This window comes from Manis javanica, chromosome 2 (assembly GCF_040802235.1).
Source record: "Manis javanica isolate MJ-LG chromosome 2, MJ_LKY, whole genome shotgun sequence".
Lineage (NCBI taxonomy): Eukaryota > Metazoa > Chordata > Mammalia > Pholidota > Manidae > Manis > Manis javanica.
In genome coordinates, this window is record NC_133157.1 from 2,257,988 (window position 1) to 2,284,899 (window position 26,912).

The window sequence follows — 26,912 nt, forward strand, 5'->3', positions numbered from 1 at the left end:
TTCTGTCCCAGCCTCTTGCCGTGCCCTTTTCTCCAAACAGCCTTAACAAAAGCAATCACATACCTGCAAATCAGACAGGGGGTGTCACCTGCCATGTGGGAGAAAGGTCACTTCGCCCTTGTGCGTTCACCATGGCTCTGCAGAAAGGGCCTAATTACTAATTAAAACCCCAGCTTTCTGGGTCGGAATACTGATGTACAGCTGCGCAGGGCCTCATTACGCCTCTCCCCACGCGTCCTAAAGAGCAGGGCCAGGAGGGGAGAGCTTGTTGGTCTTAATTGGCTCCTGGTGCAGACCCAGAGGCAGGGTCGCGGGAGCTCTCCTTGGGCTCTCAAAGCCACGCCGATGGGGGCCTGCTGTGTGCAGCTCCCTTCCTGGGGCCACACCCAGAAATGGGGTCGCCTGGACAGTTAGGGCCTCGTCCCGCCAGTGAGCATCCACTTCTACCCAAGAAAACCACTTGGATGGCGCCTGGCTGAAGGGGACACTGGTCCTGGGGTCATCTGCTTCCGATTCAGCCATTAGTCACATCGCTGGTCCCCAGGCCCGGCCCAGCCAGGGCAGGCGGACGAGCATATAGGAGGGTCTAGAAAACTGGGTTTCAGTGGGCTGTTAGGGGCTTGTGTGAACAGTGAGGTTGAGACCCCCACTCACAGGCTGGCCCGGCTGAGAGCTGGAGGGCTGTTGCAGGACATCTGGGCTTATGCCAGCCTGGTCGTTCCCAGCCCTCCCCACCTCTGGCCTTGGCCCATCCCCTTCCACCTGCGTATTGCAGGCTGGTGGTTGGCTTAGCCCCACGGGGCTCTCCTTGGAGAGCACCTGGCCGGAGCCCCAACAGATGCCCTCCACCCTGTGAGGCCCACCCTCTCCAGCTTTTGGAGCCTTCGCTGCTCTCTGAGGGGGACCTGTGCCATAAGGGCTGAGGGGCGCATCGGTCTCCCACGGGCGTGGCTCTGCCACTGCAGCGAGCAGCCCGTCTTGTTCCCCGTCAGTGCTCGAGAGATCAGTGTCTGACCCTTATCTGCTAAAGGAATGGACGGAGGACCAAGCAGATAGTGGACAGATCCCTGCCAACATCACGGGAGCCAAAGAGGGTGGCTAGTGGCCCCCTGGGCCGGACAGCAGCCAAACCCCAGTGGGGCTTCCCCTTCACTCCTCAGGAGGGAATCTTCCTGAGATGACCTGGTGAGGAGGGGCTGGCAGGCAGGGTGGCTGTGGCTCGGACCCCTTGTGGGTACAGCTCCAAGACTCCCAGGGCAGCCTCCATCCCTGCAAAGCCCCCGGGCAGCAGGCAGGGCCCTGGAAATCCAACTGCCCCGCTCCCAGCATCTGCCTTCATGTGACGTTCTCAGGCACCATAGTGAGAACAGAGAACAACATGAACAATTCTTAATGTGTCAGACACATTGGGAAGGAAGATTTGGGTCACGCATCAGGCGAGTGCACCTGGCGGGCCGGCCAAGGTGTGTGCTGAGGGCAGAGGAAGGGAAGAAGGTCTGGATGGGGAAGGAGGTTTGCACACCAGCTGGGCCACGTTGCCAGCTGCACAAGGCGAGGGTAACAATTAGGTGCATTCATGGCTCATGCACATGCATGTGCCATGTGAACTAGCCAGTCATGCCCCTCCACCCTTTTCCCTGCATCGATTCAAGTTGTGTCAGTGGTGATGAGCCACGTCTGTGGGGTGGGCAGCCTCGTGGAACAGGGGAAAGCGAAGGGCCGGCACTTCGAGATTAGGCTCCGAAAAGACGCATCGTCCGTCTTGCTGGACACTCCGTCTCTTGCTCCCTCTTCGTTAGTGGAACCCTCTGAGGGCTGCAAGCTGCCACGTCACGAGCAGCCCCACGGTGGGGCCTGTGTGGCAGGGGCTGACCTCTGGGCCAACAGCCACGCAGGGCGGGGAGGACCCTCCCTGTCCGGCCTCTGGAGACATGCAGCCTGGCTGACCCCTCAGTGCTGCCCGGGTGAGGCCCTGAGCCCAAGCCACCCTTAGGCCACGAGATTCCTGTCCACAGAAACTGCACTGTAACAGGCGCATGGTGTAAGCCTGTTCCAGGGGGATTTGTACACAACGGTGCATACCTAGGACTCTTGTTATTTCAGCCTCAGGATATCAAGAGGGGTGTACCCGACTGTGCTGAGCATCCACCCAAGCTGCGTAAAGGGGCTCTGTGCCCCCTTTGAAGGACCAGGGCATCACTCCAGGCACCAGCATTTGGGCACTGAGCCTGTTTAAGTGAGCTTTACCTGGGTGCGTGTTGATGAGAGTGGGCATGGTGGGCGTCCCGTGGGACCTGCCTGTGCTGCCCTACCACCCAGAATAGCCCCTCCTGCACAGCCTGGGGCAGCCTGGCCCTGAGAGCAGCTGTGTCAAGGCTGTGGGTCTGGAAGGCCACAGGGCTGGAGGGGCAGGAGGCTGGAGGGGCGCACCCAAGGGTGTGTGCAGCAGCTTCGGCCCTGCAGGATTCCTCCACGGGTTCTCCGGCTCCCGGGCCAGGTGCGCTGTCCAGCAGGGGCCCAGCCCGCCCTGCAGGACGCCCCAGCAATGAGGCCTCAGCTGCAGAGCTGACAGCCCCCTGAGGTCCCTTCATCCTGCAGCTTCCAGGCTGGCCTGCCTCCCGCCTTTACTTCCATCTCTTCCTCCCCCTGCTGACTTCAGGCTCTGCTGGCAGACACGGAAGAGAGCCTCCCGGGGACTGTGGGGCCAGCTCCCACAGTCAGGTAAGGGCAAATGCCGATAATAAGTCCTTTAAATACATCTCCCGGAGGCTCTGCCTCTGATCAAAGTCTTGCACAAATCTAGTCCCTATATAGTGAAACCCTGACCCTCTAGTCCCAAAGGATAAGAAAAGAGTTCTCCGTGGTGTGCAGCAGTCACCCGGACAATGGTGACAATGTCTGAGGCCAGCCAGGTTTTCCACTGAAGGAACCTCGCAAGGACACTGCGTGATACTTGCAGGAATTGGCCGTGCCCTTCAGGGAGCAGGGCTAGGCCGCCAGCTGCCCGCGCTAGCTCAGATCATCAAAGCAAGACCACAGTGGCAAGGTTTGGGACTAGAGCACACGTGTGTGCACACATGCACACACACAGAGACACACACACACATCACACACACACCAGCACACACGACTGGAGAGGCTCACTGCAGCCCTATTTGAAAACTTGAACCCGACACCAGCGAATGGCATCTTGAGGGAAGCCTATGGACTCTTGTCACTCTTGTTGATTGTCTGAAACTGTAAGAGGACAAAGGATCTCAGGACATGTCACCACATCCTGCCCCTGAGGGATGGTGAGGGTGAGGCCCAGCAGGTGAAGGACGTCTGGGTGGGCGGTGCTCCAAAGGACCGGGCTGGTGGCTCAGTGACACGTGCTGGAACGTGGGCCTTGCGAGGCACGGCTCTTTCCTCACGCGGCCCACTGTGTGGAGCACCTTCCGCTGGCCCATAGGGCTGCCCTTTTGCTGCCTTCCAGCCTCCCACCCAGGGGACGGCATGGCCGCTCCAAACCTCAAGGGCACCTGCATCCCTGGTTCAGGCCGTCATTCCACCCCAGAAGGTCCTTCCACGCAAAAGCCAAGAGGAGAGAAGTGAGATTATGCTGCAGAAGCACGTGGTGGCTGCATCTACTGGCCACAGTTGTTGGACGGCAGTGCCTGGCTTGCCCAGAGCAAGGGGCAGGCAGCAGCCCAGCAAGGTGGGCTGTGGCCATGCAGAGAGCACTCAGCCCAGGTTTCAGAGCTGCCCCCCGAGGGGCCTGGGCTGCAGAGGAATCATCCCGCAGGTGCCCACACCAGTCACTCAGCCTGCCTCCCCCATGCGCCGTCAGCACCAAGGAAAACTCATTCGCCACCGCATCCAGAACCGATGTCGTCCATGATTTATCAGTGTGTGTGCCCCTCTAGTGTGAGGCTCCGTGGGAGCCCCTGTAACTGACGGCACAGTATGAATGCAGAGGCTTAGGACCAGACTGACGGGGAAAGTAGGTGTTTATGTTAAATGAACCATGTTTAATCCTCACCTTTTCCGACATCGTCACGTCCAGGTGAGAGATGCCAGAATTCAGAACCACAGCCTCCTGTGTTCTGGTGCCCACCAGCCTTTGCTGGCGCAGATGCCACTCCAGCCCACACCCAGTGTCACGTCAGAGCACGGGGGACAGCGAGCACGAACCCTCTGCTCTTCCTTCCTCGGCCTGCGTTTCCTCTGCCCCCAAACGTGGGTCCCACAGTCAGTGTTCAGTGTGCTCTAGGGCAGGGGTGCGTGGCAGGGCCCCTCGGAAGGCAAGCTCTCTGCCAACCTCTCTTAGACAGAGAGACGCCAGCCATGCCCTGGCCCAGACGACCAGTGCAAAGAGTGCTGCTTCCTCAGACCCAGGCCCTAGTGGGGTCTCTGGGTGCAAATCCCTGAACCCACTGGGCTTACACCCAAAGGCCAGGGTTTCTCTCCATCTCCTTCATTCTCGTTTCGCAGTGCCTAGTGCATGATAGGAGTTTAATACACATTCACTGAATGAATGAACTTTGCATGAGTTTTAATAAAACTCTGCCAGTGTTGCTCCCAGGCTTCCACTTTCCCTCCTGACACTCGATGGTTGTTAGATCGGAAAGCGTGCTCTCTTTATCCGTCCACCCCTCAGTGCACTCCCGGAAACTTCGTGGGAGCTACGAGGTGAGGTGGTGTCCGCGTGCCTGCTCTTGGCGTCTGCATGGTGTTCCTTTGCTTCTCCAAAGGCACCCCAGTTACTAGGCTGGAGCTTATTTTGCTTTGAGGATTTAGGCACTAGGCCCTCAGATTTGGGCCTGAGGTTCCAAGTTTGGCAGAAGGATTGAAAGTAGAGTAGGAAGCAGCTGGTAGGTTTTGTTCAAAATCTTGAAGATGTGAGAGCGGAGGAGGGTAGCCGGTGAGTGTGCGGAAGCAGAGAAGGAGCAAAGGGGTTTGGAGACTCGTGGTCCCTAAAACTTTAGCTCACAGAGGAAAGGTAAATGTTGCTTCGGTGCCATTTAAAAAAGAATCATGGCGCCCACAGCTTACATCATACCTAATGCAGGAAGACAGGATGCTTTTGCCCTAAAATGAGAAACAAGACTAGGATGTCTTCAGTTGCCACTTCTACCCAACATTGCATTGCAAGTTCCAGCTAAAGCAACTAGGCAAGAAAAAGAAATAAAAAGCATCTAAAGCTGAAAGGAAAAAGTAAGGCTATCTCTATTTGCCAGTGACATGGTCTTGCACACAGAAACTCCCAAGGAATCCACAATGACTCACCAACCGAAGAAAACTTAGAACTAATAGAGTTCAGCACCGTGGAGGGATACAAGAACCATACACAGCAATCAGTTGTATGTCTATGCACTTGCAATGAACAATACAAAAATTAAGAAAATAATTCCTTTTATAGTAGCAATTTAAAGAACAAAATACCTAGGGATATATTTAGCAAAAAGAACAGCAAGACTTAGACACTGAAAACTACAAAACATTGATAGACATTAAAGAATATATAAAGAAATGGAAAGACAGTCTTGGAAGTGTTCTTGACATGCAAGGTTTACTGTTGTTCAGATGGCAATATCCTTAAATTTCTCTGCAGATTCAATGTAATCCCGATCAAAATCTTAACTGGCCTTTTTTTTATGCTGATAAACAAGCTGATCCTAAAACTCATGTGGAAATGCAAGGAATTCAGAACAGCCAAAAATCTTGAGAGAGAAGAATGAATTTGAAGGACTCACACTTCCTGATTCTAAAACCTACTGTAAAGCTACAGTAAAGACAGTGTGGTACTGGCATAAGGGTGGACATGTATAGATCGGTGGGACGGAATTAAGAGTCTGGAAACAAACCCCCTGTTTGTGGTCAGTAGATTTTCAATAAGGATACCAAGGCAACTCAACGGGGAATAAACAAAGGGTGCTGGTGCACCCACATGCATATACAAAAATTATCCACACTTTAAAAATTAACTCAATATGTATCAAGACCTGAAAGTCCAAGCTTACATTACAAAACTCTCAGAAGCAAACACAAGCATACATCTTTGTGACCTTGGACTGGACAATAGTTTCTCTGATATAACATCAAAAGCACAATGAGCAAAAGAAAAAAATAGATAATTGAACTTCATTAAAATTTAAAACTTTTGCACATTGAAGGACACAAGGAAGTGAAGACAGCTGACAGAATGGGAGAAAATATTTGTGAATCATGGATCCGACAAGGGACAGGCATCTGGAATATACGAGGAACTCTTACTACTCAATAATGAGAAAAAGAAATCATCTGATTTTTTTTTAAGAGCAAAGGATTTGCATAGACGCATCTCTAAGCAATAGATGCCACTGGCCAGTAAGTGCAGGAGAAGATGCTCAATACGTGAGGACAATGCAAGCCAAAACCACAGGACATGTCTCCTCACACCCACTAGGATGACTCTGATAAAAAAGATAGGTGCCCCAGTGTTAGAACATGGGCCCTCATGCCGCTGGTGGCAACGTGTGACAACGCAGCCCGTTGGAAAACAGCCTGGCAGCTCCTGCAGTGGCTGGACACAATTACTATGTGACCCAGCAGTTCCACTTCTAGAAATATACCCAGGAGACATGGAAATAAGTCCACATGAAACTGTATGTCAGGAGTACATCACACACATCGTGTAAGGACCCCCACGGTGTGCAACCCTGTTCGCGTGAAAGCCCCACAGGCAAGCGTGTGGTGACAGGGAGCGTGTGGCAGCTGGCGGGGCTCAGGGGGCTGCTGTGCACAGTACCGGGTCCTCCGTGTGGTGATGAAAATGTGCTAAAATTACCCCGTGCTGAGGGCTGGGTGCCCAGTGAATAGACAAAACCGCTGATCTGTACGTTTGGGGGGTGAATTTGATGGCAGGTGATCTATAGTTTAATAAAGCAGGTTTACACATTACAGTGACCCCAAGGACCAAACACCACCACGGCCAGAATCCCCAGCGACCAGCGCCGGTCAAGGCAAACCCCAGAAGCACAGTCTTGCTGGCAGGTGAGTGAGTAACAGTAAGGTGGATATTACGTTTAAGTGTGGGATTTTCCTTTCCTCTTTTTGTTTGAGAAAACGCACAGAACTATTCCTAATTTTAACTTAACAAATGGTGCTGATGGTAGGCACCCATGTAACCAGCACCCCAGGCCCCAAGTTACTCAATATGTCTATCACCCCCGAAATTCCCTGGGGTCCTTTCCAGGCAACCTGCTACCCGCCCCTCCCCCACCCAGCAGGCTTCCAGCCACTGACTGCTGTTGCCATGGTTACTGTGTCTGTTCCTAGAAAGCACAGGAATGGCCCCCCAGTGTTTTCCATTCTGGCTTATCTTGCTCCACATGTGGCTTTGGCGTTCCTGTCTTGGGCCGTGTTTCTTCTCCCTGTGGAGGATGACCCCGTGGTGTGACACTGTCACCATTTGCTGACTTTTCCTCGTATTGATGGACACCCGGGCTTTCCCAGTTTGGGGTGGCCAAGAACGAACACAGTGATGTGGACATTCCCGTGCCCTCCTCTCATGGGCGTGGTTTCCGTGTCTCCGGAGTAACCCCTGGGAGCGGAATTGCGGAGTGCACGTGCCCCCCATGGGGACTACCTCGGGCGGGGCCCCTCTCGACTGGGTCCTCCTGTCCTGCGCCTTGGTCCGCAGCTGGCACCCCTGCGTGAGCACTGACTCACCGGGAGCTTCCGCACAGCGCCCACCCAGCACCAGGAACCGGGTGGACAGGACGCTGTGCTTGAACTCACGCAGACAGGGAGGCACTCAACAAGCCAACGAGCAGGGGATGAGCAGAAGTCTGTGAAGAAGATGCGCAGGAGATGGGCAGAGGGGTGGCCGGAGGGGGAAAGGCTGAACCCCACTGGGAGTTCGGGGCAAGCGGGGCACCCACTGCTCCGCATGCTGGGTCCGGGACCCCAGGGTGGGCACAGCTGGGTGCCGGCTTCAGTGACAAGTCCCCTGTGGTGAGTCAGGCCTGAGGAAACAGTGCTCCAGGCTGTGGGCTGGAGGGCAGTGCATGTGTCTGTGGGGTGTCCCCCTGTGACCCCAGCGCCATCCTCAAAGCCCAACCAGAGTTTGGGTAACTCGTGGAGGGTGAGGGGGGAATGAACCACCCGTCCAGCCCGCAGAATGGCTTTGCAGAGCGCCTGGCGCTGCTCATGTGTTAGAAGATGAGCGTGTGCCCCCCCTGAGAGCTGAGCCCAGGGAGCAGGGCCCAGTGCTCCCCGCCCCCCGGGAGAGGACTTCCCGCTGCTCCTCGCCTTGGGCTGCAGGCCCAGCCCTGACTCGGGGAGCGCGGGGAGGGCCCCTGAAGGCCGAGCTCCAGGGAACCTGCTCTCGCCCGCCCCATGGCTGGGCGTCTCCTCCGTGACCAGGGACCACGGATGGGTGGGGGCCACCCAGGCTCCGGCCCTCACGCCTTGCTGCCTACCACAGGCCAGCCTCACCGGTGCGACCCGTCACCTGCAGCCTCTTCATGGACGTCCCTGCCGGCGAGGCTGGCACCCCTTCCCTGCGGGGCTGTTCGTTCCTGAACTAACTCCTGTGCCCCATCTGGCGCCCTCTGGAGAAATGAGATGTTTGTTGTTCTGCTCTCTCTCAATACGGTCTGATCCATGGCCTCCAAAAGGCAAGCTGCAGATGCTGTCAAGTGTTGGATTTCCAGGGAGACCTGTCACCACAGAGCACGGGATGCCGTGACGGCAGCAATGGGCAAGAGCAGGAGTGCCCTGGGGGCATGTGAACCCAGAGGGGCACCCCTGGGTGCCCACAGCCATCAGGGCCCCAGCTGGCCTCCCCCAGGGAAGACGAGGGCGAGGGAGGCGCCGGACATGGAGGGCATCCTGTGGGCTGCATGCAGGCACAGTGGCTAACACGACGGGAGGCGTCCTGAAGACAGCCTAGCAGGATCTGTGTCCTGGCAGGAGGCCAGCCAAGCTCCTGGGAGCTGAGTGCTGCCTCCCGCTCCACTGGGTCACTGGGCTGCTCCCCAGCAGGTGGCATCCCCTGTTCTGCTCAGCCTAAAGGGCAACTCCCGAAAGTGCCTCAGGGGCCAGGAGGAGAAAGCATACAGGGAAGAGGCTGAGTCAGTGTGTGAGCACGTGTGAATGTGTGTGCAAATCTCATCCTGGCCAGAGTGGGGCAGAGGATTTGCCCTGGAGCCTGACATGGGCCTGGACGCCAAGCTACTGCAAAGGCCCACTTGGGAAGCAGAGAACTCTCAGCAGGGTGGGGAAGGGGGACACGTGACCCTCCCCAGCCCACCAAGCCCCACCCTCCTGCCATAAGATCATGTCTCAGCAAACTAGGTGCATCCGAGTCACCTGGGACCGCAGGCTCCGGGCCAGCACCTGGTCAGTGCTGGAGCCTCATTACGGTGTCTTGGGAGTGACGGACGGGCCAGGCCTCTGGACATCATGTCAAGGTGGGGCATGCGGGAGGGAGGGGAGGGAGACACCCTCCACTCCGTGCCCTGTGTCCGGCCCTCGCCAGGACCCAGTGCAGCCCCAACCCTAGGAGGGCACGAACTGAGGGGCCCTTGGCTCCAGCTCAGGCTCCAGTCACCTGCGTCCAGCCAGGTGGCCTGGGTCCATCCCTTTGTCTCCCCGTGCCTCAGTTCCCCATTTGTACAAGAGGGTCTCCATGTTCTTTGAGGTTCAGGATCAGATCTTACCTGTGCAAGGGTGGGGTCAGGCCATCTGGGGACCAGGGTGGGACAGGTGGGGGCTCAGTGACCTGCTTACTGTTCAGGTGTCCCTCCCCTTTCCTACCCCCTGCTCCCTGCTTCTTCCTGCGCCCCCACCATCCGCACAAGATCCCCACAAGGTTCAGGCACCCCCTGCAGGGTAGGGAGACCCACAGGAAGACTGCCTGTGCTCAGGTGGGCGCTGTGTCCCTGAGGGGCATGGGAGGGCAGTGCTGGGCCAGAGATGGGTTGCCGGGCACAGGGAGGGGGCAGCCTGTGTGCAACGCCCGGAAGAACATCATGCAGAAGTGGGGCGAGCCCAGCCTCGGGCCAGGGGGAGCTGGGCTCGACTCTCCCTGGACCTCTACCCTCAGTTTCTCCTATGTCTCTGGGCTTGTCTCCCCATCTTTAAAAGGGTGTCACACCCCACAGGGTTGAGTGAAATAAACCCCTCAGTGTGTTGGTGTCTCTCTCGAATCCCCATTGCACACTAGGTCTGGGCACTTGTCATCAAGCACATTTCTCTGGGAAACGGGGCAGAGGAGTACAGGGAGTCTTTGAAATCGATCCTTCTGTCTGTCCTTCAGGGAGGCTGAACCAGAAACCCCAGGAACACTTCTGAAATCAAACACCTGGGCCTCAATCAGGCCGAAGGGAGAGTGTGTGCCCTGGGGTAGCTGCTGTCCCTCGCCAGGCCCGCCTCCCCTCCCGTGCGGTCCTGTTAACCAGCGACAGGAGTGAAGCTTGGATGGAACCCGGTCAAGGGAAGATGTGGCCGGGTGGCTGGGAGGGGCAGGGTGCCCAGGAAGCCAGGCTGAGCTCGCTGGCAGAGAAACAACAGTTCGAAGGCAAAAATGGTTTCCTATTCTGACTGATTCCTTTTTTTAGACCAAATCCTGTCGCCTGCCTCCCTCGGGGAGCCGCAGGACCCTCACCAGCCCGGGCGTGCCTTCTCCACTTGATAAGATAATCTGAGCTCCAGGCCCAGCTACGGTCGGAGCAGGGGCCTCATTGCCTGGGCCACCCACAGACACGAGGGCAGGATGGGCCTTCCACCTGCCTGGCCGTCACGCACCTTGCCAGGCCAAGCCACAGAGCAGAGGCATAGCAGCCGGGTTCCTGGGTTGGGGAGGGGCAGGCCTGGGTGTGGATTCCTGCCAGAGCTAGTGGTGGGAGGCCACGGGCAGGTCACTCCTGCTGGCTCCATAGGGGTGTTTTGGGACCAGTATGTGAGAAGGGCACCCCCAGGCCTGATGTGGGGCTGGGGCACCAGCCCCCTCCATGTCTCAGCTGCTCCCAGCAGATGCCATCAGCCTGGACAGAGATGCCTGGCAGGCGCTGCATCAGGCACCGTGGAAGGAGGGTCGGCATCAGGCAGAGCTGTTCCCGTGCGGCACTTCCTGTGACCTCCAAGGCCCCATGCATCCACTGCCGTCACCCTCACTTATAGGCCAGGAAACCAGGGCTCCCAGAAGTGGCTCACATCACACCGTGAGGTGTGAGCCAGGCCAGTGCATTTGCCCCGTGGATTCTCTGCAGCCTACACCCTGAGACGGCGGCTGCTCGCACCTCCGAAAGCCATGCCTGGGGAACACCACTTCCCAGGACCTGGGTGAGGCCTCCTGGGGAGTTACAGGTCTGAGCCTGGGCACATCGTAGTGGAGAACAGTGTCTTGAGAAGAGAAGCTCATTCTAGAAGAAGCCTCTCTGCCTCAGTTTCTCGGCCTGAGCTCCGAGGATAGACTCCCGAGTATTGGCAGACTGCCCAGAGAAGCATTGAAGAGCAGCTCTGCCCCCTCACCTTTGAACACCCGCACTCAGCCTGGGCACATGAGCCAGCCTCACACATCCCCTGGGTCACCTGTAAGCCCCGAGGCAGGTGCAGAGCAATCCGCTCCAAGTCAGCCGTGGGCGGGGAGCAAAGGAATGTCTGATTTCTCCGCTGTTCTAAGAACCGGGGAGACATAATAATTTTCTCTCGAACGCTGAGGGAATATTATTTGCAGCTTCAAACTTTCACAACTATCTGAATGCAAAACGGGATGTGCTCTGTTTTGAGCAGCGTGTCCCAGTTGGCAAGGAAGACGCGTGAGAAGGAGCGCTTTCTTTTAAACTGCTCGCTAACAAAACGGTAAGACCGTTGGCGCTCCAAGGGAAGCGGCCCCCAGAAAACATGCGGGTTCCAGAGGTAAAGGGCGAAAGATGCAGACGGCATGGCACTCAGCGGCCGCCCTGCCCCAGAGCGCTGGGTGGCTCTCTTATGTTATTCCAAAAAACACGACGTTTTTATTGATTCTCACACTGATGCCCTGGAGAAGATGGAGAAGCAGGCAGATGCTCTGTGGACGAGGTGCCCTCCAGAGCGTGCCCGACTGAGGCTATTTCCCCTGCACACTGAGGGGACGCCATGGGGGCAGGTGCAGCGGACTCGGTTTCCCTGCTCTCCGGGAGACAACCAGCATTTCTATGCTTGGGGAGCTGAGATGATTAATGAGCAACCCAGGAAAGCTTTGAAGATGAAAAATATCCTCTCCACCCCTGGAATTAATCATATAATGCACGTTCCAGAGCTGTGTGGCAACTTAATTACCTAGCGTCGGCAGAATGATTTTCCTTGCTCTCCTCTCGGGAGGAATGGTCCCGTTTTGGAGCCTGCAGAACAGATTCTCGGCAGAAAATCAAAGCTCTCCTTTGTGGCGGTGTTTTTATGCGAGAGAACAAAAGCAGCCTCAGATAGAACTGGGCCTCGCGGATTGAAGACCAGGGAGAGACAGAAACGGCGCTGAGTTTGTGATTTTAAAAATAGGATTGATCCCGTGCCCTCCCACGCTGGCTGCAAGTGCCCTTGGCCCCTCAGACAGGTGGTCCTGGAAGGCCGGGAGTGAGGGGGACACCCCCACTTCTGCTGCCTGCACCGGGTCCCAGCTAACTCTCTCCAGCTGTTCCCTGGGGTTGAGGCCCTGGTCACGGGCGACCCTTGGGGACAGGGACTTGCCTTGATGATGTCCCCAAGAAGATAACACAGGCACCGCTCTCTTCTCTTTGAGGCCTGCCGTGCGGGGACTCAGGTCACCGTCCTTGAACTGTGAAGTGTCACTTGCCAGTGAGCAAGTGCCCTCCGTGTGATCCATAGATCAGAAAGGTCCCTGCCCCTTGGTGTGCCTGGGACAATCCCTGTGTGGGCTCAGTGGGTATCCTTTAACACCTGTTAACACTTCTGGGACCCCGTCCCTCTCCAAGTCACCCAGTTCATGTGGAAGGGGGCATTTGAGCTAGTCCGGATGATCGGTCACGGCTTGAGGAGACGAGCGTGCAGAGAAGCAATGTGGGCACCCCGAGGACACGCTGCACAGCCCAGCTCCAGCTGCAGGCCCAGGGGCTCCACGGCAACTCCGCTGCTGGTGGCGACGGGCAAACGGCCTCCCCCACAGAGCCACAGTTGTGTGCCTGCAAAGGGGGGATAGTAATAGAACCTGCTGGATGGGTGAGCGATGACCCTCTGCGGTGAGCGTGGTGGGAAGAGGGCTCTACCTCCCCTCATCTGCCTGGAGACAGAGCCCAGCACTTGAGGCCACCCTTTGGAGAGCAAGGCGGGGCCCTGCCTTCCGCCCGGGACCTCCCCGGGCCGTGCATCTGACAGTGAAGCCCTAGGGCAGCGAGGGGTTGAACCCCAGCGTGGGAACCTCGGCTTGTTTTGGTCTGATTTCTGCTCTAACTGCATCCGTCACTGTCAACCCCACGGAAGCACAGTGTGGCCCCCGCCCCACCACTCCTGTCCTAGGGAGAGCAGGGAGGGCCACCGGGGACCACACCCACCGGGACCGGCCAGCCCACTTTGCAGGGTGGGGCCTGGCAACATCCCAGAATCCCACATGCACCTGCGGACTGCTCGCCTCCAGCCTGGTGGGCGTGAAGAGGCAGAGGGGAGGGAGGGCTTGCCCAGGGTTTGATCGGCCAGTTAGCAGCTGCAACCTGTTCCAAAGGAAGGGGAAACCCTCCCCGAAAGGTTAAGCTGACCAGTCTTTGCAAGAGCGTATACATCATTTTATTCAGGTCATCTTGTGCATCCTTCCAGCTCAGCCAAAGCAGAGACATTTGACTGCAGGAAACACTGATTTGAAACCTGAGCCTCACGGGGCGATGCTGGATGCTGGTGGTGGAGGGATCGCAGGGCGGCGGCTGCGTTCTGGAAAAGTCAGGCCTCTCCGTCCTTGCAAAGCCACAGCGCAATGCCCATTGCGGCCTCCGCCTACGGCCAGCTCCATGACCTCTGCCAGGTTGCTCAGGCTCCTCAAGTGTAAAATGCAGAATAAAGACACCCCGTGCGCAGGGTCACACAGGGGAAAAAGCATCACAGGGTTATTGGTGTCATCCCAGCCCGCACTCAGTGAGTGTCACCCACTCTTGTTATGTTATCGTAGACACTCCTGATGTCAAAATGGCTGAGATTTGCATGTGGGCAGTGCTGTGTGTTCTGAAGCATGTCCAGGTGACCCCAGGAGGCCCCAAGGCCCCTCCTGCTATTGGCAAGGTCACAGGGACCGGGGTGGCTGGAGTGACCTCGCCATGCTGTGTGTGCAGGTCATGGAGCAGCTGGGGGGCTGCTCAGGCCTTTGTCCTGTAGGGACAGAAACTTAAAACATCTGGCTGTGCGCACTGTCCTGGGACCGAGGGCCGTCAGGAATGGGACGACTTCATCGATGTTTCCCAGGAGGACGTGTAGGAAGTGGAGAAACTATTGTAACTGATGCCAAGGTATATATGGCCCCAAATGTTAACTGAGCAGCTCTGGGTTGGCAACATTTAAAAGAGGAATGAACCCACTGCCCTTGAGAATCTGGGGGTCAGCAGGTGTTCCCACCCGGTGGTTCCAGTTTAGCTACAAAATGACACAAGGGTTTGCATTCTGCCAAGGAAAAAAACCCACAGATGCACTCCAACCGTGTTTCAGTTCTCATCATTGCTTTTGAAATGTATCCTCTTCATATACTTTGTGGGGAAATTGTCTGAATAAAGTGCTTGAGATACAGGTTATAACTTGCTCACCCAAGTCACTAATCAGGTTTGGAAATTTCTAGATGGATGCTTGAGCTTAATGACCAGCCATATGGTTTGCCCAACACGGAAGGGTTTCTGGGCCATGGAACTTTCACAGCTGACATTGGAACGGTCCAGGCGGAGGGACCAATTGGTCAGCCTGCCTGAGCCTGGGTCAAGGTCCCCTGTGGGGGCCCATAAGCTCCACCCCCACATCCCTCCCTCATGATGATTGGCCAGCAGCCAGCTAGTCAGAGGCTCCCCTGGGACTCCTCACTTGGAGTTGAGGGGGAGTATTCTCTCTTACCTCCTGGTCACAGAGTAGGATGGTGGTGACTCATCTGTGCCCATGGCTGGGTTCTCTGCCTTCCAGAGAGCTGCCCCCTGTAGAAGGTGGGGGAGACCCCAGGCAGGGACTGTGCATGTCCTTGTGTGAGTCTGCAAACTGGCCACCTGCCAGGGCCATCTCCTGTCACTGGGACGACCAGGATTAGGGATGCAGGACTGCATGTCCAGGCCTGAGCCTCAGGCCCCGTGCACACTCCACTGGGCAGAGAACCTGCTACACGCAGTGACTGCGTAGGGTGGGGAGGCCTCGGAGCTGGTATTTATGAGCAATCTGTATTTAATTCTGCTCAGTGTTTCTGCCGTAGCAACGTGTATCTGGGATTAGTTGCATACATTCCACCTGCACCTTGATACCCTTCAGCAAGGTTAATCCTGTCCTGACGCAAATTTAAAAATTAAATCCGCTGTGCTGAACAAATGTCGTGGGCAGCTTCCTCCCATTCTTTGCTGTGGAGTAGATGTGTTTGCACAATGGCTCGGGAACAAAGCTCCGGAGTGAGTGACGCGTGTGTTCCGCATGGCTTTGGTGCCTCTGCTGCTCATTCCATGCATTATATATGACCGTCCCCGTGCAGCCTCGCCAACAGGCGTGCAGCGGCTTGTCAGCATGTTTAAATCAAGAGCAAAGCAGGTTGTGTACCGGTCCCTGGGAACCAAAAGCATTCGAAGGCTTTGGGATTTTAAGAACTAGTTTAGCTTCGTGAGAATGAGGTCCTGGGTTTCTCTTGTCTGTTCACAAGCTTGAAAAATCCACACAAAGCTAAGCAAGCGCCACGGAAAACAAACCCCAAATAAATGCCGCCTCCTGATTTTCTTCTGAATTTCCAGAAGGTGCAAATGACCTCTGTGGTGTGCGAAGCGGGAGGAAGACACCAAGAGGTTTGTTTTCTCCATGGGTACCGGGCTTGCCGACTCGTTCAGGGTGTGGAAGTGCGGCCGGCAGGCAGGGCCGCACTGAGGAGCGGTGCCTTTATGTCCCCAGCAAGCAGCGCCTGTGCTCTGGGGGACTCCCGAGAGTCCTAATGGGGACGATCTGCCTCCTGAGATATAAATTCAAGTTTACTCTGACACGAACTATTACCCTGTAAACTCCGGTCATCCGTCTGCAGGTGCCTGGCAGATACTCTGCGCCGCGTCGTTATCTCTGGGAGATTACCACGGGCTGCAGGGTGAGAACCAGGCACAGCCGCTCTGCAGCCTGACCTCCAGAGAAGTTTTCTTCTCTCTGGGGAGCCTGCCTCATGCCCGCCCACGCCCTCCAGCGCTGCTGAGCACCTTGGGATATTTTTATGGCAGGGAGGGAGCCTTGCAAAGCCTAGGTCGCAGCCAGCAGAGGGTCCAGGTGGAGGAGAGACCCGTGGAGCTGGAAAGGGGAAGGCACTGTGCTGAGCAGAAAGTCAACATCCCCCCAGCCTGCAACAGGGCCGGCTCCCCACGGCTACGGACCTGCCCGCCAGAGGCCCACCTGTCACCTGCTTCCCAGCACAGATACGTTATGGGATCTCAGGCAACTACCTGGACATCCGCCCATTTAAAGGCACCACTCCTTGTGCTCCAGTCCACACCCTAGGTTTAGAACCTTGTCATTCCTTCAAAGGAAACCCCGCAACTCCTAGCTGTCATCCCTCTGTCCCCTCCCCCGACCCTTACAGCCACGAATCTGCTTTCCATCTCTGTGGACTGGGCTGTTCTGGACACGAACGAGTCATGTGACACGTGGGTTTGTCTGGCTTCTCTGGCTCGACGTGTTTGGAAGGCTCTTCCAGGCCACGGAGCACGTCCATACTTATTCTTTTCTCTGTGTGCATGATATTCCGTTGTGTGGACAGACTACAGTTTGTCAGCTCACTTATCCATCGCTGGCCGTTCGCGCTCTCTCCGCCTTCTGGCTATTGTGCACAGGGCTGTGGTGAACAAGGGTGCCCGAGTTAGTCACTTCTGAGAGCGGGACTGCTGGGTCCTGAGCTCACTCTGGGTCCCCGTACAGCTGCCCCATTTCACAGTTCAGAGGTGTGGGGGCAGCCAGGCTACCACATATTTCATGTTTTAACCTCATTGCAACAGGACTTCACGTAACAAAACCATCATGTTCTAAGGGCTTCTGTCCTGCTGATGGACGGCATTGGTGCCCCGGTGGGTGGCTGTGGCCTAGGTGGATGGGCACACCATCTGTCCAGGGTTCCCTCCGGGGCCCAGTGCCCCTCTTGGTTATTCAAAGACCCAGTACCAGTCAAACTTTAGATTCAGCACCAGGAGCAAGACCCAGGTGATAGCCAGCCTCCCAGGCGAGAGGCAGGGCAGGGCGACAGAGGGGCCCTTAGACCTCTCCGGGTCTCCTGGGGAGAGCTGTTCTGCAGCCCGGGGTTCCTCCAGCACGTGCACACTTCAGGTCCTTCCCACTCCGGATGGACGTTTCGGCTGTTTGCAGTTTGGGGCCTCACCTTCTTCTGGTGTTCCCTAAACTCGGGCGGCACACTTCTGTGGAGTAGAACTGAGCCTTTTTAAATTGCCAGGCACAGAGCAGGAGCCTGTGTGCCCCTGGGGGAGATGGAGCCCATGCCTGGGTGCCTGTACCAATGAGCACACCCATGGCACGAGAGGAGAGTCCCTTATCCTCGCCAAACTCACAGCGGGGGGGGGGGGGCCTCCTTTTGGAAGAAGTTTAGCCCTTCAGGGGACATACAGGGCTGTCTCCTGGGCTTTTAGCTTGCATTTCTCTGCTCACTCATAGCCGAGGGCCTCTTCATATTTCTATGAGCCATTTAATGTTCTCTTTTGGAAGTACAAGTCACTCTGCATAAGCCACTGCCCCACCTTCTGCATGATTACCGATTATAAGGAATTCTTTCTTCATTCTGGATACAAGCCCTTTGTAACTCCTGTATGCTGCAAACATCTCTCTACCTGCCCCGCCCAGCTTCTCTTTTCACTCTCTGTGGTGTACTTGAGAAACAAGAGTTCTTACATTTCAGTGTCAATTTTGGGGTTTTCCTTTACAACACAGGTAGTGCTTTCCTGTCCTGTGTGAGAAAACCCCAAGCTTTGCTATCTTCCAATATGGTCTAAAGCTACTGTTTTACTTTCCATATCTGGGTCTACAGTTCTTCCAACATTATCTGTATGATGAGGGTCAGGTTTCATTTCTTGCTTTTCCCTATAAATTTCTAGTAGTTCACACTACTTCTTGACAGTTTATTCTCTCCCCATTGCTCTGGAGGGCCACCACCATCATAAATCAAGGATCAGGCTACGCCTGAATGTGTTTCTGGACTGTTCAGTCAGTCCTATTGGTTTGCTCCATGTCCTGCAGCCAGTACTATGATGTCTCGATCTCTGCGTCTTTAGCGGCGATGTCACACAGGTAGGAGGGAGAGAAGAGGGTGAACCCTCAGTGTGTCTCACTCTCAAGCTGGGAATTTGCCCCGAGGAGCTTCACAGCCAGGACGAGGAGCGTGCCCTTCACCCTCTCTGTCTCCCTGTGCCCTTGCGTCCTCTAACCCAGGGTGTCCTGCACTAACGTGGGGGCTTGTTAACGCACGTCTTTATGATAAGCATTGATATCAGGTGGACACCCTGGGTGATATCAGGTGGACATCCATCTTTCTTATTCCTGCTCAAGAACATCTTGGTTATTGGCCCCTTGCCTTTTACACAAATTTTAAATTAACCTTGTCATTTTATTTCACACAAAAAAATGGGCCTTCAGTTGATCCTACAGCGAATCCATTGGTCAGTTAGGGGAGATGAACATTTTTGCGGTATTGAGCATTCAAACCCATGAATGGAGGCTGTTCTTCCATTAGTTTGATCTTCTGCAATGTTTTTCAGTTCATATGTGACAGTTTTCCACACAGACAATTAGCATGTATTTTCTTAGCACTGGAAGGAAACACCCTCTGTGGCCGTGGTACCTTCTGCTGGTGCAACCAGAGCCTGTAGGAAGTGGGCATCCCCAGGGGAGTTGAGAAATTCCAGGCCCAGGCTAGGGCTGGCTCCCGGGCCCTGTAAGAGATGGGAGCCTCTTCAAGGTCAAAGCCCGAGGACATGGGGCTGAGCGGAGTCGCTGGGGCCCTGGGGCCTGGCCGGCTCCTGTTGCTCCTGTGCCTCAGACGCTGGCTGTCCAGGCTGCAGACCCCTGTCCAGGCGAGACGGAGCTGACTTTTCTGGCCCCTGAAAGTTGGCACCTACCCACTCACTGACTGAGCGGTGTCTCTGGTTAAACCCTCTACACGCACCTTTCGAGACTCCCAGTGACTTGACTTTATCCTCACAAGGAGATGACCTGGCTGAGGTCACACAGGTAGGAGGGAGAGAAGAGGGTGAACCCTCGGTGTGTCTCACTCTCAAGCTGGGAATTTGCCCCGAGGAGCTTCACGGCCAGGACGAGGAGCATGCCCTTCACCCTCTCTGTCTCCCTGTGCCCTTGCGTTCTCTAACCCAGGGTGTCCTGCACTAACGCGGGGGCTTGTTAACGCACGTCTCTGGCCCTCCCCCAGAGCCTGATCCGGCAGGTTCGGGGTCTGAGAGGGAGAGGGGCCTCCCTCCTGGTCCCAAGCAGCTGGGTCAGGCCCATACCTGGTGAGACGGCTTCTGAGGGCAGAGCAGCCTCGCACAGGGTTGACGACAACCTCCCGGGGGAGCACAGTCCCCGCAGCCTCCCTGGAAGGACAGAAAGGAGGTACACCAGGAACGGCGGCTGGTGAGGACGGAGACACCAAAACGGGGCAGCTGCCTCGCCCCGGGGAGCAGTGCGTGTTCCCACATTGCTAACGTGTCTCTCGTGAGGACCTTTCACCTTTGTGATCAGCACAATAAGGCTCCCCTTCCCACAAAGGAAATCAGCCTCGGCTTCTGCTTCCTCCCGAGCTTGCTCCTTGTCTCTGGACCAAACGCGTCCCCTCTCCAGGGGGCCCCTGGGCCCCTTCCGGCTCAGGAGCTCTCTGGCCACCTGCCCACGGTCTGGGGTGAAAACGCGGTGTTCACCCAAATCCCCCAAGTTTCTTATAAGTGTTTATGATTATTATTTATTGGAAGTACCCACTGTTTGTGAGGCCTTTCTAAATCCACGGATTACTCTAAGACTTGCTAAAATGTGCATGATCTGCTGTAATCCTTCCCTACAGCCCTAGGCCTATCCTCATGTGGCAGCCCAGGAGACAGAAGCCCAGAGGGGTTGGGTGACTTGCCCAAGGACACACAGCGCTGAGGAGCTGGGCTCCCCTCAGGCAGGGTGGACTCCAAAGCTAAGGGGCTGCCCTGCGTCACCTCCCCTGCCTGAGCAGCGCCCCAGGGGGCTGGATGAATCAAGTCCCCACCAGAGGCGGGAAACCCGCTGCCAGGCTGACCCCTGGCTGGCCGCAGCCATCTGCACAGGCAGGAGGTCACCACGGTAGCAGACCCCTCGGTGGGGTGGCCGTGCAGAGCCTTCAGGCCCGGGACGAGCTGGGTGACCGGCACTCCGTGCTTCTCTGCAGACGTGAAGGTGGTGGGCCTGGATGGCGCCGACAAGTTCACCATTCTCCAGGGCTGCCCAGGGCTGCCCCGGGCTGCGGGGCCCAAGGGAGAGGTGGGAGCCGGCGGAGGGAGAGGTACGTGCCCGGGTGGGGGTGGCGCGGCTGACGCCTGCTCTTCTCACATTAGGCTCCGAGTTGGGCAGGGACCCTGCAGTTCTCATGCTGGGAGCCTGGGCCTCGGCCTTGCCCAGAGAGCCATGTCTGGGGCAGACTCCCAAGATCCACCAGGTTTCTGACGTTCCCTTAGATGGGAGCTGGTCTCTTAAATATCTCTTGAGCTCACATTTGCATATTTTCATGGACTACCTTAGGTTCCCAGCCTTATGCAGCCTTTGGTGAGAGTCTAAAGCTTCTGTGCTGTCACATCTTCACCCCAGGACTGAGGCTGAAGCTTTGTCTGCCTCCATCTCAGAGGAGCCAGCGGCCTCCCCAGGTCTCACACTAGCAGGCGGCGTCTGGGCCATGACCGGGCCAGCTTCAGGGACAGCCAGTGGCTCTGTGCAAGGAGCTCCTGTGTGCTGACACCTCCCCTGCCCAGTGGCCTTGCATGGTTTGGGTCCCCAAAGCTGGTATATGGCAGGTGTGCCCCCAAACCTCAACGAGGGTGAGCACCCCAGGCCTGCAGTGTCCCATGGGTGCTCCCAGGGCCCTTGGTAGAGACCTCACTTTGGAGGCGTGGTGAGCTTGGACTTCCCCATGACTCACGCATTCTAAGAGGTGTCCAGGCTCAGGGCCCATGTGGGAGCTCTGCGTCAGGTCCCGGGGCCGGGGCTTCTGGCTGGGGGGCGCTGGCCAGGGGCAGTTCTTCCCTGTGGGCGTGGGGGAGGCAAGTCACCTGTGCCTGTGGTTGACCTGCTGCAGGGGGGCCAGCCCCGCCCCTCCACCCACCGTCCCTCAGCCTCTGACCCACCCTCAGGATGGCTGCGGGGATGGGAGGGGATGCTCTGGGGCCCACGGGGGTCCCAGCCCGCTGCTAACATTGGTGATGTGTACCTGGGAGGCCACGGGTTCCTGACATCTCTCTGGGGATGGAGTCAGAACCGACAGGGCGGGGCTCATAAGTACACCCTGACCTCTCCTGTGGACAGGGCATCAGGCACAGAGCAGGGCCAGCACCCCCCTCTGAGACCCACTGGCCAGAGGCTCGCCATCTCTGGGGACCTGTGTGACAGGGTCTTGGAGGACACGTTGCTTGTTCCAGGCCGAAGTGCTGTGGGAGGGCGGCGTGAGGTCTGCGGAGGCTGGAGCCCACGTGGTGTCCTGAGGGCAAGCAGGGCCCGGCCAAATGCCCTGCCCTGGGGCCTGGGCTTGGGGAGCCCACCTGGTCTGCACCTGTCAGCACCGTCCACAGACTCCACCAGACCGGGTCCTGGGCAGCCACTTGGTGTTACTGTCGCTGCGTGGGATGTGGTGGACATTGCTGGTTGGGGCAAAGATTCCTGAGCAGAACTGTTTAGGTTGTCTTCTTCTCAATGAGGTGTCTTTGGAATTTTTCAGGAGAACGAGGTTCCCCTGGAGCCCCAGAAGCCCCTGGAAAGGACCACCTGGGCCCAAAGGTGACAACATGGTAAAGAACAAACACCTCCAGTGGGACCCAGAGTCTGTCCATAGAAAAATGAGATCTGCAGAGACAGAAAGAGAGAGGGAGAGATGGGGGGTGAGGAGAGGGGGGAGGAGGGGTGGGGGAGGGGAGGGGGAAGGGGGAGACGGAGGAGGTGATGAGGGGGAGGGGAAGGGGAGGGGAGAGGGAGGGGGAGAGCACAGGCGAACGGCCGAGAAGCCCCCGTCACGGTTCCCATTCCCAAAGGGCTCTGAGGAAGGCCATGAACTGAGCCCTGGGTCCCGGGTCCCGGGTTCTGGGTCCAGAGCGGCCGCCCCTTGTCCCGGGGAAGAATCCCAGACCCCAGAGCCGCCTTCCTCCCACCGAGACCCTGGCACTTCTAAATCTTTGTAACCCAACCGAGCGTGTCTCAGACCCAAGTCCCTGCAGGGAGGGCTGAGGGGCCTCTGAGCCAGGCTCAAAGCCCAGGTGACTGGCAAGACGACATAACTGCACGAATGTGGGCATTGCACTTTTGTTTTTTTTTTTGATTTATGTTCATTTATTTAAAAAATTGTAAAAATCAGAAAAGGCAAAACTCACAAAACCCTAGTAAGACACAGTCATACTCTGTCTACAAATAAAAAGTGTGAGATTGGGGCACAAATACCAAATGCCCTGAAACTTCCCGGGACCAGTGACCCCGATTGGGGTCCAGCTGTGCGCAGGCTGCCGTGAAGGTGAGCGAGGCTGGGCTGCCACAGCTGGGTGGCCTTGCATGTGGGGAGTGGGGGTGTCTGTTCCCCCTGGAGGCCTCCCCTGCATGGGCAGGTGCCCACTGACCCCGCTTCTCCCTCCCCGCCCCTCCCGGGCCCCGCCTGCCCAGGGCTCCCCCTCCAGGCATCCATTTCCCGGTTGCCTCCCCAGGACCCCGGAACTGCAAGGAGCTGCTACCAGGGGACACTTCCTGAGCGGTTGGCACACCATCTACATGCCCGACTGCCAGCCCCTGACCGTGCTGTGCAACATGGACACGGATGGCGGGGGCTGGACCGTGAGCACTGGGACCTCGGGAACGGCCGTGTGGTCCCTGGGGACCCCCCAGACCAGGCTCTGTGCCCGTGGGAGGGCAGTCTCTGGAGGCCTCTCCCTCCTCTGAGCCTCAGATTCCCTGTGGGCCACCCGCAGAGCTCAGAGCCCTTTCACCGAGGACAGGATGTGGGGTGTGGCCAGGGGGCAGGGAAAGTCCAGGCCTGGGGCAAGGACCAGAAGGAGCCCAAGCCATCCGGCTGTGTGGCTGTGGGTGTGTTGCCTGCCCTCTCTGGACCTCTGGTCCCTCCTTCGTCCCACATGGGCATCCTGACCATCCCTGGGGTCCGTGCTGAGGCCCCCGTGGCCATGCCGTGGCACTGAGCCCATGACGTTCTGAGGACGACAAGCGCAGGTCCCACGCGGCTGAGGTCCTACATCCTCAGCCCTCTTGCACCCCACAGGTCTTCCAGAAAAGGAGCGACGGCTCCGTGGACTTCTACTGGGACTGGGCCACGTACAAGCAGGGCTTTGGCAGTCAGCTGGGGGAGTTCTGGTTGGGGAATGACCACATCCACACCCTGACTGCCCAGGGTAGGCTGGCATGGGGCCTGGGGGTCGTGGGATCCTGAAAGCCACACACCCACTCTGAGACCTGGGCCATCTGGAGCAGAAGGCCCCCTCCCCCACCCAGAGGTGGTTAACTCTGACAGCAGGTGTCATGGATGTAACTGCCCAGGGCATGTTCTCTCTTAGACTCTGAGTGTAGAATCGGAGGAAGCGGGGTGCTGTGGTGGGCACTGCCTCCGGGCTCTGTGCAATGGTATCTAAGACCCCAGAGGAGCCAGCAGACCACTGGCATGTGGGTGGCCCTCTGCCCACATGCATCTGCCAGGCCTTCCTTGAAATTGGGGTCATAGGCCCTCCCTGGCCTCTCCCCAGACAGTCATGTGGCAGTCCCCACGTGGTCACTCTCACCCCGAGAGAGAGGCCCAATTCTCAATTCCTCCTGAGAGGAATGGAAAAATTGTGGGTCCACTTTTTGTCCACCTGCTACCCCACGGCAACCTTGAAGGTGTCCACTCGTGTGCCACCAAGTCTTGCAAAAGGAACTACAAACGCACTTTCTGCAGCTGGCATATTAGAGGCTTAACAACCTGGTGCTGGATAATTTACTTTTAAAATAGACTCGTACTTCATTCCATCAAATGGACACAAATAGTGGAGCCTTAGGCATGGCTTACGGAACAGCAGGGAAGATGTTTGGGAACAGGCGCCACCCCTGAGGTCTTCCCACTAACATGGGATTTTCATACATTCTCAGTTGAGTTTTCCCCGGGTGCCAAGTTAGACATCCATTAAGAGTTTACCCGAGTACTCCACTTCCCTTGCCCAGAGGCAGGAGGACCTTCAGGGCTGGGACCTTAGAGCCTTTCCCCACCAGGAACCAGTGAGCTCCGGGTAGACCTTGTGGACTTCGAGGGCAACCACCAGTTCGCTAAGTACAGCTCGTTCAAGGTGGCGGGCGAGGCCGAGAAGTACAAGCTGGTCCTGGGAGGCTTTGTCGGGGGGTGACTCTGGTGAGTCAGTTTGGGGCTGAGTGGCCTGGGCCTCAGAGTGGGTGGGGAAGCAGGGAGCCTCCTTAGCATTCTGGCTCTGTGTCCCTGCGTGACCCTGGGCTGCGGACCTCTCCTCTCTGAGCCCTGGCTTCCTGTCTGTATCTGCATCTCTGTGTAGCATAGGGCCAGTGGCACCATCATTTACGGCTCTCAAGGTTGTGTCTGCAGAACGGTGAACTGTGTGTGGGGCCTGAGGTTACTGACCCTCGTCCCTGCTCACCCCTGCAAGAGGGGAGCCATTTCATGAGGGGCCTTAGAGCCTTATTACCAAACTGTGTTCCACACAAGCCCTGTGGCCCTTCTTTGACAAAAGGACCCTCCTGTCATGTGATCAGGGGAGGCATATTCTTGGGGATCTTCCATGAAAGGTGCAAGAGCTACTGCAATCTGAGCCTGTTTATCTGTGTTGAACCCAGAGCTGCAGAGATTAAGATGCCTAGGTGTGGAGGACAGTGGGTGATGGCTGTCTGTGTGTCCCTTTCACCCACACCGTCTCATGTGAGACTTCTGCAGAACTGCTGTTTATCAAACACCTTAAGAATGAAAGGAAAGTCACAGAAGGACAGAATCACTGTGTGACACATGCGTATTAGTTTCCTACTGCAGCGGCCAATTCATAACCAAAAATTTGGTGGCTTAAAACAACAGACCCCTGTTATCTTGAAGTTCGGCAATTTGAAGCCCTTCCTGGGTGTAGCAAGTTGTCAGCAGGGCTGGTTCCTTCTGGGGTTCTAAGAAAGAATCTATTGTCTTGCCTTTTCCAGCCTCTAGAAGCCACTGGTGTTCCTTGACTCGTGGCCCCTTCCACCAGCTTCAAAGCCAGGGACATCACCTCTCTCTGACACAACTTCCTTGGTCACATCACCCTCCCCTGCAAACAGCCAGGAAAGGGTCTCTGCTTTGAAGGACTCCTGTGACTGCACTGGGCTTTGCAGAATCCAGGACAGCCTCCCCATCTCAAGGCCCTTAATTTAATCACATTTGCCAAGTCCTTTTAGTCACATAAGGTGACATATTTACCAGTTCTGGGGATTAGGACAAGAAGTCGTTGGCCGGGGAACATTACCTGCCTACTACAACCTATTAAAAAAAGAAAACACAGTCTCTGATACAGAATATTTAAAGAACTCCTTTCGGATCCATAAAACATTGAGACAAGCTCAGTAAAGAGTGGGTAGGAGAATTGAACAGACACTTCACAGAAGATGATATCCATAGGACCAATACATTTTTAAAAAGTTCCCTATCTTCTTAGTTCTTAAGGAAATGCAAATTATAACCAACATGAAATTCCACTACACACTCATCAGGACCACAAAACCTAGAAAGGCCGACAACACAAGTGGTGGTGATGCTGTCTGTAGTGGGGACTTCCACATACCGCAGTTAGCAGTGTGAAGAGATGCCTCCTACCTGGAAAACAGTTTGGCTCTGACAGTCAGAGCAGACACACATTCCCATAACCTGGCAATTCCAGTTCCTGACATGGCCGTCACTGTGGTGCACACCGAGGACATGGCCGAGAACACGCACAGCCGAATTTTTCCCACCAGCTACACACTGGAACCAACCCAAATGCCCATCAAGAAGAGGATGGATAAAAATGCAAGCTGTGCATTCAATACAGCCCTGCAGAGCAGGGCAGATCTCAGTCCAAGCGCCACAGGGTGATCACGTGCACACCCTGCACCGGCAACACGGGCTAACATGCCCATCTGTTCCTGACGCCCAGGGTCACTGACTCAGTAACTGTGTGGAGAGGTCCCTGCAGCCCACCTGGGGCTGACCAGATCTCACCAGGTCCTGGCCACAATCGCTTGGCAGAAGTAAGCCTGTTCACTGGGATGGCACCTTCTTTCCTTAGTAGGTAAGCAACTTGTAAACCAAGGAAGACTTGGAATCAAGTCTAGAAATGGTCAATATAATAAGAGCCATAGAATTATGACTTTTTTATCAAGGAATCTGGACAGGTTTGATGTTTCAAAGTTTTATAGTGTTTAAATAATTTGGCCTGTTACAAAGAAAGTCTCCTGAATGCAATCTCAAGTGTGTAAGTAGCTACTTAACTTGGTCCTATAGTCACGTGGAAGTCCTAGAGCACCCTACACGGAATCAGATTCAAGGAGGC

The 26,912-nt window shown here is 56.3% G+C and overlaps 1 pseudogene; it reads left to right on the forward strand.

Annotated features, from left to right (window-relative positions):
* The first annotated feature begins 19,127 nt into the window (after positions 1-19,127).
* Positions 19,128-24,740, forward strand: LOC118970403 (ficolin-1-like; annotated as a pseudogene).
* The last annotated feature ends 2,172 nt before the right edge of the window (positions 24,741-26,912 follow it).